The sequence below is a fragment of the Vicugna pacos genome, chromosome 11, assembly GCF_048564905.1.
Source record: "Vicugna pacos chromosome 11, VicPac4, whole genome shotgun sequence".
In the NCBI taxonomy this organism is placed as follows: domain Eukaryota; kingdom Metazoa; phylum Chordata; class Mammalia; order Artiodactyla; family Camelidae; genus Vicugna; species Vicugna pacos.
The window spans coordinates 95,675,320-95,692,936 of NC_132997.1; the positions used below are offsets into that span (position 1 = coordinate 95,675,320).

The following is a 17,617-nucleotide window of genomic DNA, read 5'->3' on the forward strand; positions in this document are numbered from 1 at the left end:
TTATAATTATAGTTATTTTTGTCTTGCCCTCTTTCCTATGCTGTAGTTTCCTCAAACACAGACTGTCTTACTCATCCGTGTGTGCTCGTTACTCCCTGGCACATGGTACTTTAAAGTTTGCTAAACTAAGTGAAGAGTTAATAAGCTTACCCAAACAATATCCCCTTTCCTTAACAAAATGAACTGCAAATCAAACTAAACAAAAACACCTAATCCTGCAGTTCTTGCTAAATTGTAGGTGAGATGCTTTGCAGCTGAAGTTCAGGACGGGGAGGCTGGAGGTTCTTAGAGGCTCTTAAAATATTTTCAAAGTGAAATGTTGGTGGAGCCATTTGTTCTTACATAATAACGTCGTTTAATTTTATCTACAATTGTGTTAATTATGTGTTTGAGAATGCATATTAAGTTTTGTAGGCAAATGAGTGTTGCAGTTTAAACTCAGTTTAATGATGAGTCCTTGAGCAAATAATGTTATTCTGGGAAGAGGCGATCTACGAATCTCTACATCACAGGAATGGCTGCAAAGATAAAATATACCAACAATTATGAAAGAGGTTGTTGGTGAGAGGAAACAATACAGATATTCTTCTTCAGTGGACATAGTGAAGTCGTACACCCATCCTTTGCTATTTTATGCAGAAAGAGTTTGGGAATACCATAGTTGTACTAAATGAAGTCTATATCCAAGTTTTAACAATCCAACTAGATGCCAAATATTACAATCCTTCTATTGAAGCTGAGGTGTCCGATACAACTACTACATGCTCGTTGACAGTGCTATAGCTCAACAGATAACTTTAAGAGGCTTACAGTTTTTAAAGAGTTGCTGCATTTTATAATCATTCAAACTCCTGAAATAAAATCTGAAGTATGAAATATGCAAGGCAAAATTTCACTGGGAAAAGCAAAGCTGTCTAGCTGGAAAAAAATGACGTATTTATGAAGTTTTAGTATATGACTAAATAACTTAGACTATTTGGCTATATTTACAGTATAAAAATATACAAAATGCATCACCATATAACATATTCTTTTTTAGAACTTGGGCTCTGGGAATTCTCCCGGCAGTATTTTTCCATGGCTGTTAATTTATCCTCTTCCTTACATTTACAATTTACAGAAAAGGCAACCTTAAGAAAATTGAGTTCACACCAAACTAGAGCTAGAAGTAGTAGGAGAGAGCGAAAAGCAAAGACTTCACGACTTTTTCAAAAAATTTAATTTTATCGAGATATAACTGGCATATAACTCCATGGCTTTTCATCATGCATATATATATGATGTAATATATACATTATAAATATACACATACACACATACAAATGGATAGCCGTATCGAAGGCAGGAATAAAAAACAGACATTGTAAAAAAAAGATATATAAAAATTAAACTATCACTACCTAAACATTTATCTTCCCTGGTGTCGTATCAAGAGTTTGAAACTGTAAGAAAAAGTGAGGCAGAACATCACTAAGAACTTCACTTGGGAGACGTGAGACTTGGGGGTTGACTTGGAAATCTGGTGAATCAGTGGCAGAGGACACACCGCGCGTTGCGCAGCCGCGAGAACGCCCTCCAAGCCACCCGGTCTGCGTCCCCCTGCCCTCCGCACGCCGCACCGCCCCGTCGCCTCCCGGCATCCCCCGCACGGCGCAGAGGTCCCGCAGCCCCCGCCGGCCGATCGCCGCCGCACAGGGGGCGGGGCGTGGGGGTGGGCACGCGCCGCCGCCTCACAATCGGGGCCGGGCGCCGGTGTGACGTCACCCTTCCGCGGCCCGCCTTCTGCGCCTGGAAAGAGGCGGCCGCCCATTGGCTGCTCCGCTGGCGGCCTCGGGGCCAATGACAGTGCGGCGAGCGGCGGGGTCCGGCCTTGACGTTGTGCTGTCTGCCGTAGGGTTTATTTGGCTTCGGGGCCCCTCACCGCCGCCATTAGGAACCCGCAGCATCCGAGACCGTCCCCCTTCCTCTCTCCCCCTTCCCCCCGGCGTCCCCCCGCCTCCGCGTCTGCTCTCCGCCCCTCTGCCCCCGCCTCCGGCAGCCAGGATCCGCGCGCGGGCCCGTGGAGACCATGTCCTGACTGAGGGGAGAGGGCGGAGGCGGCAGCTGCGGGGCGGGCGGCGGCGCGGAGGGAGGCGGAGAGGGGCCGGGCTCGGCTCGTCACCGCGGGCTGCTCGGGGAGTCGCCGCCGCCGCCGCGGCCGCCGGGCGCCGAGCCTCGGACGGGGAGGAGGAGCAGGAGCTGGAGGAGGAGGAGCCGCCGCCACCGCCAGGTAACCGGGCCTAGGGAGGGCGCCCCGTTGCAGGCCTCTCGCGGCCCCGCCGCGGCCTGCCTGGCCCCTCGCTCCCAGCCGGCGCCCAGGCCGCTGGGTCTCCCGGGCCGCCCGCCCGCGCCTCCCGGGGCGGCGTCGCAGGCGAGGAGAGGGGAGGGGGCATGGTCTGGCCCCGCCGCGCTTCCATCTTGGGCTTTCCGGGTGCGGGGACAGGCCCGGGGCTGTGCGAGGGTGGGTCCGCCCGGCTTGTTTACGGACCATCGATCAGCCTCGGCTGGACGCGGCGCCTGCCCGGCCACCTCTCTTCCGCCACATTCACCCCTTCTGCTCCCCCTTCCCAACTTCTTTCCTGCCACCTACGGGTGGGTGAGTGGGTTTTTGCTCCCACTCTGTAATAGGCCCTAAATACTTGGATCCATTGCCACAAGTTGGTGCTGGTCTCCAAACTTGTATTTCGGTCCCTTGGCTGCTTCCTCTCTACCTCCTGGGGTGGCCTCTCGTTGTTGCTTTTTCTGTCTAAGAAAATAAAGATAGGGGGCGATGAGGGTGGGCTGGGGAGGGGGGAAGAGCTGGAACTAGTGGAAAGATTGTCTACCCCTCGCTTGCAATAACGATTGTTCAGTGCAAGTATCTGTTATTTTATCCGCTGTGGCTTGGTGTGTGTCATTTCACAGACAAAAGATCTGTAATGAATACTTGGCATTAAGTACAAGGGACCAGCAGTTTAGGTTTAGTCTGGAAGTTTGAACCGGTCCATCTCTTTGAGATACACTGGTGTTTTGAAACTTTCTTGCTGAGAATTTTGTATTTCAGTTAATTGATTCCCCTTTTCCATTCCTCCGTAGACTATCAGGTTAAACGCCGTCCCCTCTCCCCATTATTTTGGTTTGCTTCCCCCGCGTATGATCTATTTATATTGTTGTCAATAAATTTATTGTACAAAAATATTGTTTGAGAAACACAGTTGGAGAGAAATCTTTAGCTCTTTGAAACGTTATATAATGAGTGGTCTCTTTTTTAGTCGACTTCTTTATCACTTGTGCGACCTCAGGGGTACCCATGTTTTGATCAAACATGGATGACTCAGTGTTAAAACCATTGGCCAGGAGAAACCATAAGGAATTTTGATCTTAGCTTGTGCCAAGGGCCTTGGGAAAGTCATCTAAACTACGTTTGTGAAATCTCTTCTCCTGGTTATTAGTATTATTAATTAAATGAAGTAATTCTAAAGAACTTTGGAACCCTGCTTTCCCCTTGATGTTTGGATCTTATAACAAGGTTTGCAGTCACTTCCTTATACTTAAAAATTTCATGACATTGTTTTTATAGGGCTATTAGGGGGACTAAGAGGACAGTGATGGCACATTTTAGTCTTTGGGGAGAATATTATTTGAATGTCATGAGGGATTTTTATTTCTGTTGATATTTCAACACCTTTTATTAATGCTTCAGAGCACTGAGACACCCATTTATTTACTCTGAAATGTGCTTGGGTTAGTATGATGGACTCATTCATGGTAGTATATTTTAAGCTTAAGGCCTCTGTACACTATAAGGGTTATGGATTATTACATTTAAAGTCTGAAGATTATTATAGTTTTGGAACTTATGATCCAGTTGTACAATATTTGAGGTAAATTGCTTCCTGTGTGTTATTGATACACTGAGAACTGTTCAATGTGCTTTATACTTGCATTGCTTTTATCATGGATGGAAACTGAATGGGAGCTGTAAAAATAGACCACTGTAGCTTTTTATTTAACTTGGTTCAGTGTTATTATTTGAGTATTGCTCCTTGCTTTCCTCCTTTCCTAATAATAAGCTCTTGTGCCTGGGCTTTGAACACGTTTTCTCCCAGTGATGTGGTGTTTCATCTGAAATATTTGTACTCTGCTAATGCTTTGGGTGAATAATATCTTGCACGTTTTAACACTCGCCTTCTCACATCACAGAGTAAAAACTTTGAAAACACTCCTTGTTACATGCAAAGTAAAATTTAAGCTCCTTGGTGTGGTTTTCAGGTTTCTCTGTAATCTGGCCCTGATCCATTCTTCATTCTTAACTCTTATTTCTTCTGTTTGTGAATCTTTAGTTTCAGCCAAACTAATGTTTGTTATTCTGTGAAGTCCCTCCCCTTGGCCATTGTTTGTGCCTTTATTTCTGTTTGAAACCTTCGTCTGGTTGTATTCATGGATACTCTCTGTACTCTGGGCCCAGTTGAGTCCTGTCTTTTGAGAAGCCTTTTTGACTACTTCAACCACAAGGGGTCTGTTCACCTCTTTCTTGTGTAAGGAGTTTTTTTTTTCCTTAGCATATGTTATCCTGGCTTTCGGTTTATCTTTTTATGTTTTGTTCTGCTTCCCAGTTAAAGTTTTGGGACCTTTGAGGAATGGGTATGAACTCTAAACCCTGTATCTATGAAGACTGTATATTCAGCACTGAAAATATGGATACATGGTCTGACAAAGTATTTTTGGTTATAGAGGTATTCTAGAATATGCAGTTTGTACTGTAAGTATTGAAGTTTCTGGGACTTTGATGATTTTATGAGACAAAATATTTGAAAGTGGGGATGTCTCAAAATTTTTTTTGGTCTGTATGTTTATATCTGTTATGAGAGTGGTTCTTTTTCTGTAGAGGATGCTCAACATTTTGATAATGATCATTTCTTATTTCAAATAAATACAAGTACCGTAGGTCTGTAGTTTACTTCTGATTTGAGTCTGAGACAGTTTTACTTCAGTTTGACTTTGGTACTAGTGACACTAAGATGATTATTCCATATTTGTATTAATTCCATAGGTAACATTTAGCATCATGGGCAGGAGAAAATAATCCGTAGTCTGTTTGCATCCTTAACCTCAGATGTTGGCAGCATGTGTCATTGATCATGAGGCAGATGAGACTCAGGAAAATGTGTGATTGACTGCTACCTGTCAACACTGTTGGAAGGAAACACAAACAGGCTGGTCTACAGGATTTTTGTGTATCAAGGATAATGCATGTAATTATGTAGTACATGGGTGGTTGCTGATGTACTTGGAAAATAGGTGTGTGTGTTTCTGTTGTGTGTGAGAGTGGGAGGCCTAATGTTTGATGGATACATAGTCTCTTGGCAGTAAACCATCTTGATTTATCCACTGCGTCTATGGAAACTTGTGCTTTTCCTCCAGTTCACCAGGATATTTTTTCTCTTGAAGTTGACTTTTTAGAAAGTGGTTTACATGAAACCCTTTTCTTTTTAAGCTTCAGAAACCTTTTTAGCTTAATGGAAGTGAAAATTAGTTTAATTTTCGGAAATGCTAAACATTTTTACTTAGGCTACTTACATTTATAAAAGACATTCTCATAGAATTACACCAATAATTTCACCATTTGAGAAATCTGAATCAGTAAACATTCTTTGCTTTCTGGGAGAGGTGGTATTTTGGTTAAGATGAAATTTTTGACAAGAGCCATTAGTTTGAATTTTAAAACGGGAGATTGGTCAGGTAAATTGAACATAAAATTAACAAATTTTCAGCTGCCTAGTGAGTTTAACTTTTTAGTAATGAAAAACTACTTTCCTTTATTGAGGGCAAATTGTCCCACCCCTTCTCACAGCACAATTTTGGTTTTTTATTTTTTACATTTTGGCAAGTCAGATTTTTATGCGGGTTGAATTCACATAAATAAAAAATACTGGAATGGATGAGGCATTGTTGGAAATCAGTTGTGTATCTTTCCAGTTTTTTCTTAACTTAATTTTAAAAAATGACAGCTTAATTGAGGTTTATTTCATATAACAAAATTTGCTCTTTTAAAGTATACAGTTCATTGGTTTTTAGTATATTCACAGAGTTGTGTAACCATCACCATTATCATCACCTGAAAAAGAGACCCTGTACCATCCATTAGAAGTCATTCCCCCTTTGCCCCAGTTTCTGGCAACCACTAATCTTTCTGTCTCTATGGATTTGCCTGTTTTGTACTTTTTGTACAAATGGAATCATACAATACAGTTGTCTCTTGGTACCTGTGAAGGATTGGTTCCAGGACCCCCTCAGATATTAAAATCCAGGGATGCTCAAGTATCTTACATAAAATGGCGTGATATTTGCACATAATCTATGCACGTCCTCCTGTATACTATATAAATAATTTAATTTCTAGATTACTTGTAATACCTACTGCAGTATAAATGCCATGTAAATAGTTGTCGATACATGTAAATTCAGGTTTTGCTTTTTGGAAGTTTTGGTATATGACCTTTTGTGTCTGTTGACTTAGCATAACGTGTTCAAGTTTTGGCTGTGTTATATAGCATGTATTCCTTCATTCCTATTTTTTGGTAAATAATATTCTATGTATGGATATATACCACATTTTGTTTATTTTTATTCACTAATTGATGGACAGGTAGTTTCCACTTTTTGGCTTTTATGAAATGTGCTGCTGTGAATATTTGTGTACAAGCTTCTGTGTGGACATGAGTTTTCATTTCTCTTGGGTATATGCCTAGAAGTGGAATTGTTGGGTCATATGGTAACTCTGTGTTTAACCTTTGAGGAATTTACAGACTATTTTCCAAAGTGGTTGCGCCATTTACATTTCTACCAGCAAGGTATGAGGGTTCCATTTCTCTACATCCTCATATCAACACTTTTTTTTTTATTGTAGCCATCTTAGTGAAGTGGCATCACCTAGTTTTTATTTGCATTTCCCCAGGGCCTACTGGCATTGAGTATCTTTTCATGTGCTTATTGGCTATTTGTGTATCTTTAGAGAAATGTCTGTTCCGATCCTTTGCCCATTTTTCAATTGCATTATTTGCCTTTTTAGTGTTGGGTTGTAAGAGTTCTTTATATATTCCGGATACAAATCAGATAAGTGACTTGCAGATATTTTCTCCTATCCTGTGGGTTATCTTTTCACTTTCTTGATGGCATCGTTTGAGGCACAGAAGGTTTTAATTAATGTAGTCCAATTTATCTGTTGTCTTTTGTTAGTTGTGCTTTTGGTGTCATCTCTAAGAAGCCATTGTCTAATCCAAGGTCAAGATTTGCATCTGTGTTTTTTTAATAAGAATTTTTACAGTTTTACCTCTTACTTACAGATCTTTGATAATTTTGAGTTAAGTTTGTACTTAGTATACGGTAGGGGTCCAACTTAATTGTTTTGCAGATGGCTATCTAGTTGTCCCAGCACCATTTGCTGAAATTTAATTAGCTTTAACAACATACTTACGCTCAACTACTTTATTGCAATACAGCATTTGCTGGATGTATGAAGAAATTATCCTTTCTTTGCCTATGAAGGAAAGGATTTCTACTTAGTGTTGCACATTACGTTGCAGCAATACTCTTGTGATTGGAATTCTGAAGGCAAGACACTTCTGGGATTTTTAACAAGCCAATTGTAAATCCTTTTCTGGTTGGGATGGGTAACTAACTTCATTTTTGGGTATTTGGTAAAGCTGAAGTTTGCTTTTAAACTGGGAAACTATAGCAATTTGCAGAACTATTTTTGACTGATCTTTGCTTGAAATACTATCCTTTGACACCAGTAGAATATTAAATTGCTTTTTATTGACTAAATGATTAGCGAGCAACTCTTGGATAACAGTGTTTATAGAGACATAAAAGTGAATTTTTCACAATTGATGGTTAGAAACAAACCATAATCCACTAAACCATGTACTATGAAGTGGTGAAGAAACGACTGAATTAATTTAGCACACGATTAGGATTGGGTCAAGAAGGGCTTTACAGAGGTGGCAACGTTGGAGCTAATTCTTCTGGAAGGAGTAACAGGTTTCCAGGTATATAAACCAAGGTGAGAATGGGAGAATATCCTCTGCAGAAGCAGTCACGTAAGTGAAGGCATGGAGGTGTGAAAATTATATGTCGTATATAAGGCAGAGCAGACAGTACAGTACGGCTAAAGATGCAGATGTGGTTGGAAAGGCACTCCTAGCACCTGGTTATGAGTTCCTTATTCCTTCTCCAGGCCATGATCCTCATTTTCCCCTAGAGCTGGTGTTGTTAAGGGGCTGGGAATTGGAGAGGAGGAGTGATCCTCTTCATTGTGGATCATCTTTACAGATGGAAAGAGGGAAGCGTTATCTCTCTCTCTCCGTGTGTGTGTGTGTGTGTGTGTGTGTGTGTGTGTGTGTGTGTGTCTGTCTGTGTAGGGAGATATGCTGAGGATGTTTGTATTAAGTTTAAAATCTGAAGGTGTTTTTATAGAAATCCATTCAGCAAATTAAGTTAATAATTGTTGGGCTTCTGCCATGTGATCTGAGGTTGTTTAGGGTTTTCAAGGAGTAGATTACATAAAATACTGTTAGACAGGCTACTGAGTTAAAACATTTAGTAATGGCTTATTCGTTGTTAAGTATTTTAGAAAGCAATTGTACTAGATGTTGAGATACTCCTACAAACAAGACAAAGTCTCTGTTACTTGTATTTATATTCTAGTGTAGAGATATTGATATATACAAATACAAATACATTTTTCCCCCTAGAACTGTTTAATAGTAAGTTGCAGACTTGATACCCCTTAATCTCTAAATATTTCAGTGTGTATTCCCTAAAAACAAGGGCTTTCTCTTACATAACCACAATACAATTATCAAAATCAGGAAATTAACATTTCATGATTAGTTTTTGTAAGAATAAGATTCTATAAATCTTATTTAAATTTTGTCAGTTGTTCCATTACTGTTCCTTATAAAGACAAAAGATCTCAGTTCATGAGTTGCAGTATGTTGCCATGTTTTTTATAAGCTCTTTTAATTGGAAAAACAAAGTCCTTGTTTTTCATGATATTGGTGTTCTTGAAGAATATAGGACTAGTAATTTTGTAGAAAGTCTCTTAATATGGCATGTCTGATGTTTTCACATTTATTAGTTGGATTTCTATTGTAAGGAAAGTGTTCTCCATTATTTGTGTGTTTATCAATGTGTGTAGACTTAGGGATGTTTGCTTTATTCAGTCCTTTAAAATCCTTTACTGTTACTTATTTATGTGGATGCTTGAATTGATCCAGATTTGGCCAGTGGGAGCCCTTTTTGCTAATTTCTGCATCTTTTTTTTCTTAATTTAAAATTATAAGTATGACTATATTACAGATTTTATTTTATTTTTTTAGAACAGTTTTAGGTTCACACCCAAAGTTCCCATGTCCTTTTAAAAACTTCCCATCATTCTTTGAGAACTGATAGGTTTTTTTTGTTTGTTTGTTTGTTTGTTTTAAAGAAAATGTTTCTTGAATATTAGTGAATAAAAAACATTGTTAAGAAGCAGATTTTTAATCATAGACTTGATTTTTTTTGGAGCAGTTTAGGTTCACAGCAGAATGAGCAGGAAGTACAGAGAGCTTTTACCCCTTCCCTCCACCCATGCATAACCTCTCCCACTATCAACATCCTGCAACAGAGAGGTTCATTTGTTACCTTGATGAATACCATGACAGGTAATTATCAACCAGAGTCCATAGTTTACATTAAGGTTCACTTTTGGTGTGGTATATTTTATGGGTTTTGACAAATGTATAATGACACATACCCACCATTATCATATCATACAGAATAGTTTCACTGCCCTAAAAATCCTCTGTGCTCTGCCTGTTCACCCTTCCTTCCCCTCTAACTCCTGGCAACTACTGACCTTTTCATTTTCTCCATAGTTTTGCCTTTTCCAGAATGTTGCATATAGCCGTTTCAGATTGGCTTCTTTCACTTAGTAATATGCATTTAAGTTTCCTCCATGTCTTTTCATGGCTTTGATAGGTCGTTTCTTTTTAGTGCTGAATAGTGTTTCTTTGTCTGGATGTATTACAGTTTATTCATCCATTTACCTACTGAACTGTGGTTGTTTGCAAGTTTTGGCAGTCATGAGTAAAGCTGCTGTAAATATCTACGTGCAGGTTTTTTTTGGTGACATAAATTTTCAACTCCTTCAGGTAAATACCAAGATGCACAAGTGCTGGGTCATATAGTAAGAATATGTTTAGTTTTTAAAAAAAACTGCCAAAATCTATTTCTAACTTGGTTATACCACTTTTACATTCCTGTCAGCAATGAATGAGAATTCTTGTTGCTCTGTATCCTTGTCAGCATTTGATATTGTCAGTGGTCTGGATTTTGGCCAGTCTAATGAATGTGTAGTGGTGTCTCATTGCTTTTTTAACTTGCAATTCCCTAATGCAGTACAGTGTTGTGCATCTTTTCACATGCTCATTTGCCATCTGTATATCTTCCTTGATGAAGTGTCTGTTCAGGTCTTTGCCCATATTTTAATTGGGTTGTTTGTTTTCTTATTGTTGACTTTCAGGAGTTCTTTGTATAGTTTGGATATGATCCTTTATCAGATACATCTTTTGCAAGTATTTTCACTTAGTTTTTGACTTGCCATCCTCTTGACGGTGTCTTTGTAGAACAGAAATTTTTAATGTTAACAAATCTAGTTTATCAAATATTTCTTTCATGAATCATGTCTTTGGTGTTTTACCTAAAAAGTTATTGGCATAGCCAAGGTCATCTAGATTTCTTTTTGTGTTATCTTCTAGGAATTTTATGGTTCTGCATTTTACATTTAGTTCTGTGATCCATTTTGAGTTAATTTTTGTGAAAGATATGAGGTCCGTGTTCAGAGCCATTTTTGACATGTAGATGTCCAGTTGTCTCAGCACCATTTTTTGAAAAGACTGTTTTCTCTATTGTATTGCCTTTACGTCTTTGTCAAATATCAGTTGATTCTGTATATGTTTGTCTGTTTCTGGACTCTGTTCTGTCCCATGGGTCTGTTTGTTTAGCCTGTACCACACAATGTCTTGATTACTGTAGCTGTGTAGTAAGTCTGGAAGTCAGAGTAGTCAGTCTTCTGACTATTTTTCCCCTTCTTCAGTACTGTGTTAGTTATTCTGGGTATTAACCTCTCCATATAAACTTTAGAATCATTTTGTTTATACCCACAAAATAACTTGCTGGAATTTTGATTGGGGTTGCATTGAATCTTTTGATTAAGTTGGGGAGAATTCAGATTTTCATAATATTAAGACTTCCTATTCATGAATGTAGAGTAGCTCTCCATTTATTTAGTTCTTGGATTTCTTTCATCAGAGTTTTATAGTTTTCCTCATATAGATCTTGTACATATTTTGTTAGATTTATGCTTGAGTAATTCAGTTTGGGGGGGTGATAATGTAAATGGTGCTATGTTTTTAATTTCATATTCCATTTGTTCATTGCTGGTATATAGGAAAGCAGTTGACTTATTTATATTAACTATGTCCTGCAGCCTTGTTATAATCACATATTAGCTGTAGGAGTTTTGTGAGTTCTTTTGGGTTTTCTACATAGACAATCATGTCTGCGAGTAAAGACAATTTGATTTTTTTCCTTCCCAATCTGTCTTTTTTTCCCCCCTTGTTTTACAGCATTAGTTAGAATTTCCAGTTTGACATGTAAAAAAGGAGTGGTGAGAGGGGACGTCTTTGCTTTATTACTAATACTAGCCGGAAAGATTCTAATTTCTGACATGCTCTTTGTCACATTGAGATGGTTCCCCTGAAGCCTGCTGAGAGGTTTTTCTTTTTTTTTAAATCATGCATTACATTTTGTGAGATGCCTTTTCTGCATGTATTCAGGTGATCATGTGATTTTTTTTTTCTTTAGCCTATTCATATGATGGATTCTGTTAATTGATTTTTGAACATTGAACTAGCCTTAGCCTTGTACTTCTGGAATAAACCCTGTTTGGTTATGGTGTGTAATTCTTTTGTTGAATTTGATTTGCTAATATTTTGTTGAGGGTTTTTGCATCTGTGGTCATGAGAAACATTGAAAAGACAGATTTTTATCACTTTGGTTTAAGTCTCTTAGTTTTCTGAAGTGTGATATTCATCTGCAAGTTTAGTATGAAATAAACTTTGGTTCATATTTTGAGGTATTTCCTCTCTTTTATGAATTGTACCTGCGAGTCGTAGAGAGAAGCTATGTTCACAAGTTTTTGAGCGTTTTAACATTGCTTCTCAAACACAAGCGCAGATTTTTTTTAGTAGATTCAACAGTCATAAAATTATTCTGTAAAATTCCTATAAAAGTTTGTAAGTGCTTACTCTCAATTTCTCTACAGATTAGTAAATAGTTCGTAGAATATCACAGGGCCCTGGACCAAATTTTGAGAAGCAATCTTAACAATATATAGTATACTGCTTCCTGCTCCTTTTCCAGTCTTAGCAACGTAAGCCTTAATTCTTAGTCTAGAACAGCATTTGTTACCTTCTTGATATACTTTAAAAATTTCTTGTTATGAAAAATTTCAAACATATATATATAGAGAGAGAGAGAGAGGAAGGGAGAGGGGGAGAGAGAGGAACTAAGAGAATGAGTTCTCTTGTATCCATCACCCAGTTATCAACACATGGCTAGTCTTGTTTCATTTATATTCCTCTTCTTCCCAGTGGACTATTTTAAAGGAAATTCAAGACATAACACTAAATAATTCAATATGTATCTCTTAAGAGAACTCTTGAAAAGTCATACGTACCATACTGTTAACCACGCCTTATATTTTTAATAACTTCTAATATCAAATCAGTGTTCAAATTAATTTTTAACATGTATGTTAATTTTAACACACACCCACATGCACACACACACAGAAACCCATAGGGATTTGCGGATTGCATCTCCATGGAATCAGTTTGTGCCTCTGTCCCCTGTGATCCTGTAAACTGGTAGTTAGATCTGAAAGCTTGATCACATTCAAAATTGACACCTATTATTATTTGGCACACATAATTCATAAGTGGTATGCTGTATGTATGTATGAAAGCTTTGTTTCAAAAATAGGATTTTGATACTGCTTAGGTCTATTTTTTTAACTTTTTTTATTGAGTTATAGTCATTTTACAATGTTGTGTTAAATGCTTAGCTCTATTAAGCAATCATTAACTTTAGTATATATTTTAAAATTTGAACTTTATCAGTACTTGTCACAAATGGAACAGGGAAAAGTTAAAAAATGTTTTCATTGTCTTTGGAAATAGAGCATTTGTAAAATAAATTAAACGATTTTAAAGTGAGTCTTTACATAGAAAAATGTGAGACTGCGAGTTGGAGTTCAGTATTTGAGGTGGAGCTTCTGGAGCTCATCTTGTTTATTAACTCATTCATTTTTTCGCAGATGAGAAAATTGAAGCTCTAAGAGAAAAATTACTTGTTTACTATCTTACAGTCACTCTTTGCTTTCCTTTAAAACAAGGCCATGCGGGGGGAGGGTATAGCTCAAGTGGTAGAGCACATGCTTAGCATGCATGAGGTGCTAGGTTCAATCCCCAGTAGCTCCATTAAAAATAAATAAATAAATAAATAAATAAATAAATAAATAAATAAATAAATAAACAAACAAACCTAATCACTCTCTCCCCCGCAAAAAACAAGGCCTTGTATATTTAGTGTAATTTATACACACACCTGTCATTTGGGGAGACTTTTCCCTTTTTTAGTTGTCTGAATGGAAATGGAAGGCTTTCTGTTATTTTAATTGACGTGCTGTGGTTTCTTTAGTAATCTGGATTAGTGTATTGGTTTAAGAGAAGTCAAGCTGATTTTTATTAATATATTCTTCCAGAGGAATTGCCTCCAAAGTTAAAAATACTTAAGGTATTTTGGGGGAGGGTATAGCTCAGAGGTAGAGTGCATGCTTACCATGCAAAGGTCCTGGGTTCAGTCCCCAATACTGCCATTAAAAACAAACCAACCAACCTAATTACCTGCCCCCTAAAAGAAATTTTAAAAAATACTTAAGATATTTTATTGTCTCAAACCATGGTGAATACTTCAAGTTGTCTTTTTCACTCAATTTTAGATGTAAAATTTAGTATATCTTACTTTATAAATAACTTTTCTGGGTCCTGCTTGCTTTTTAGGCATTTTGCAATGGTTCTCAATCTAGATAAGCTTTGGAAGGATACTGTTCAATTTTAAAAAGCTAAAATTTGAGCAAAATGTGTGTTGATGTGTTTTTTTTTAAGTTTGCTTGTTTAAATATTGTCTGTCATTAGTCATCTGGCAAAGATTAGTCAGTCAAACTCAGTGTAGTTTACGAATAATCCAAATTCTGGATAATGAAAATAGGTGACCATGGGCTGCAGTATAAATGTACATTTATTACATCATCAGTATAGTACAGACTTCAGAGCCAGAATGCCCCGGTTCAGATCTTGGCTCTGCTGCTTAGTAGCTTTGTGGCTTCAGGCACGTTACTCCACTTCTCTTTTCCTGTTTCCAGTCTTTAAAATTGGAGGTAATAGTACCTGTTTCATAGGGTTCTGACGCTTAGTTACTATATATGTACAGTGCCTAGAACAATGTCTGACATACAGTAAATCCTTAATTTTTAGCTGTTTTCTAAGTTGGATAAGGCTGACCCTGGCAAAATTGTGAAATAGATGAAGTTCACCTAGATATTCATCCACCTCTAATGGTTGGGTAAGCAGTCCCTTCAGCTTACTGCTGTCTGGGGCATTCCTTGCCAAGTTGTTCTTTGCTAAACCTTTGCCTCTATTTGTTCTCTCTGTCCCTGCAGTGAAAATCCAACTCACAAAAGCCCCACCCCATTTTCCTGTTATTCATCACAATAGGAATTACTAGAAAAGTGATCCAATTGAGTGACTTCACATTATCAATAAATAATATTTGTAAATATCTTATATTTATAAAGTAAGTGTTTTATTCAGATAACTTTTATGATTGGAAGTAAGGCAAAATGACAATCTTGAACAAAGTTGTGTTGGGAAAGAGATGTTTTTGGACAAGATACTAGCTCTGAGTTGGTTTTGCCTTGGAATATTTCATTCATTTGGTTCTCTCTGCTTTTCAATTCTTTTCTTTCTTTTATATCAGAACTCACTGATTAAAAGTTTTGAACGCCTCCTTCTTCTGTCACGCAGATAACATAACAGTGCACAGTAAATGATGGCCTTTAGTTGGGCTAGGTTTAGTAGTGATTCTCAGTTCCTGTGGATATTGTTAATTGGGACTGATCTGTTCAGTGTGAACAGAGAATGGATAGGGTAATGAAAGAAATCAAATTCTGAATGAGGTAGTATGTTCACAGCTCTTGCAACAGTTGTTGTATTTTAAATGCTGGGTTGATATGCACTCTTGGAGATAATCTCCCCACTTCCATCTGTGTTTGAGAAAACTGTAGTCATCTCTCATCTATTTAAATTGCAGGTGTCCTGAGCAGAAGGAAAATATTTTATCTGGTTATTTGCACACACACATACACACATATATGTGTATGTACGTACATATATGTATATATGAATTTATTACTCCTCTTCTTGGTATTGTCTAGGAACTGAAGCGTACAGAGGGAAGTTGGCCAAATTACAGATAAAGCCTTAATATGTAAAGAGTTACAATTCCTCTTGAAATGACTAGAAGATAGATTTTTTAAAAAGAGCGTTACTGTTGTTTCATGTGAGATTTGTGTCAGTATATCTTTTTCATTCTAATCAGTAGATTGCTAATTATCCAGTGGTTTAAAAGGAAAACCATTAGCATTGTAACTTTTCTTACAGTTTTTCCTAATTAATGTAATGGTGGCTTACTGAAATATAAACTTTATGTTCTGTGTTATTTTTAAGGACTTAGGTTTGGTTGGAATGACATTAGATGTATTGGTTGTACTGGTAATTGCCTTAGTTAATTAAGGCATAGTGCCAATAAGGCCAAGTTCACTATGATAGTTACTTAACTATTTTTAACTAGATTTATTATGTCCATCTTGCCTACGCATTCCTGGGAAAGGGCCTTAGCAAGTATGTTCAGTTCAGATTTCTTTGTTAGATACAGATAACAGAGAGAACAGCGATCTGTGAGTGGGAGGACAGTCAGCATGTTTTTAAGACCTGTTGATTCTTGATTATCTATACATAATTTCACAGAGATGTAGTACTTTCAGAGGATATTTAATGATCACAAAAGTTTGCCGACTAGTGTCCTTGATACTACAGGACTTGCGTAGTTAACCAGTTCATGAGTGCCTATGGCTTGTCACCTAGTTATTAGTGGCAAAGAGATCGTGCCATAGGAATGGACCCTGTCCTCTAGAATTTCTCCTTTTTGCCTGAGGTGGCTCAAGAGCTCCACTGTTTATTTTGTTCAGGTCACTTGGCGTGGTCTCTTCTCTGAGTTTCACTAAATTTAGGGCTGGTCCACATTCCATGCCACTAGAATCCCTGAGCCAGAGTTTTTGTAAGCTTGACTACCTGATTGAAAACTGAGGGGAGGAAATGATGCAGGGAAAACACACAAATCAGTGGTACAGAAGCTAGCCTCAGGAGTTGATACAGTAAGTGCCAGATGTCAGTAGAAGTGTGGTTGCTTGGAGTGTACTTCAAGTGATTTGAAAAAACTTCACAAGAGAAATGAGATTTGAACTGAGTCTTAAAGAATGGGTAGGATATGCCAGAAGTGAGGATATGTGTCTGTTGTGCTTGTTTCTAAGGCCTTCATGTGTGTATCAGGGAGGGGTGGTGGTACACAAATGAGCCTAGGGTGTGTGTGCTGTGTTTCTGTGATGGGAAGGAGTTGAGAGTTTATACTGTTACAGCAGAGCTTTAGAAGGAGGGACTTGTTATTAGGAGGATTATTCTGGTAGTGGTGAGTTGGATGGATTTAGAAAGAGAAGGCGCTTAGGAGGCTATTACAGTAGTACTGACCTGAGCTGAGAAAAGGTTGATGGCAGCTGAAATGGAAAGAAAAGAGCTGATTGGACAGAAACCATTAGAGAGAATCTTTGGGGAGAAGGCAGAATTCAAGATGAGCCTGAGTTTCTGTGCTGCGTGCAGGAGTATTAACGGTGTCCTTAATGGAAACTGGAGAAGTCAGGGTAGGGGTTTGTTGTGGGAGGAAGATAAGAGGTTTAATGTAGAATGTGATAAGCTATTGGAGCCCTGAAATGAGGTAGGTTTGTAGATACAGGGTTCACCATTATCCTCAAGACCAGTTGTTTTTTCAGTTGACTGGTGTGAGGAAGACAGTGATACAGAAAGATGCTGAGGAGAAAAGAGGAAATGACTATGTAGGATTTTTGGCTTAAGAGTTAAGTGCAGTACTTTTTATTTATATAAATATTACAACTCAGAATTAACTTGTAATATTTTAATAGAATCTGAAAATTCAGCATTCTTGGAATATCCTTCTAGTTTTAGCTTTCATCATGATTCCCTTAAGATGCTTTCTGAGCATTTGTAAATCTCCAGATTTATGTTGTTTAATATTTATATCAATAATTTGTATTAATAAGTTAATGTATTACTAAATACAGACATATTAATAAAGCTAATAC

At 38.0% G+C, this 17,617-nt stretch overlaps 1 protein-coding gene across 5 annotated transcripts in view; it reads left to right on the top strand.

Annotated features, from left to right (window-relative positions):
• Positions 1 to 2,131: 2,131 nt before the first annotated feature.
• ZRANB1 (zinc finger RANBP2-type containing 1) overlaps positions 2,132 to 17,617 on the top strand; it is a 54,756-nt gene continuing 39,270 nt past the window's right edge. For 3 of the 5 annotated variants that reach the window (XM_072972083.1, XM_072972086.1, XM_072972085.1), the window contains exon 1: positions 2,132 to 2,269. The gene's annotated coding sequence lies outside the window, so the exon portion shown is untranslated. The remainder of the gene's footprint in view (positions 2,270 to 17,617) is intronic. The other 2 variants (XM_072972087.1, XM_072972084.1) reach the window with 2 other exon arrangements.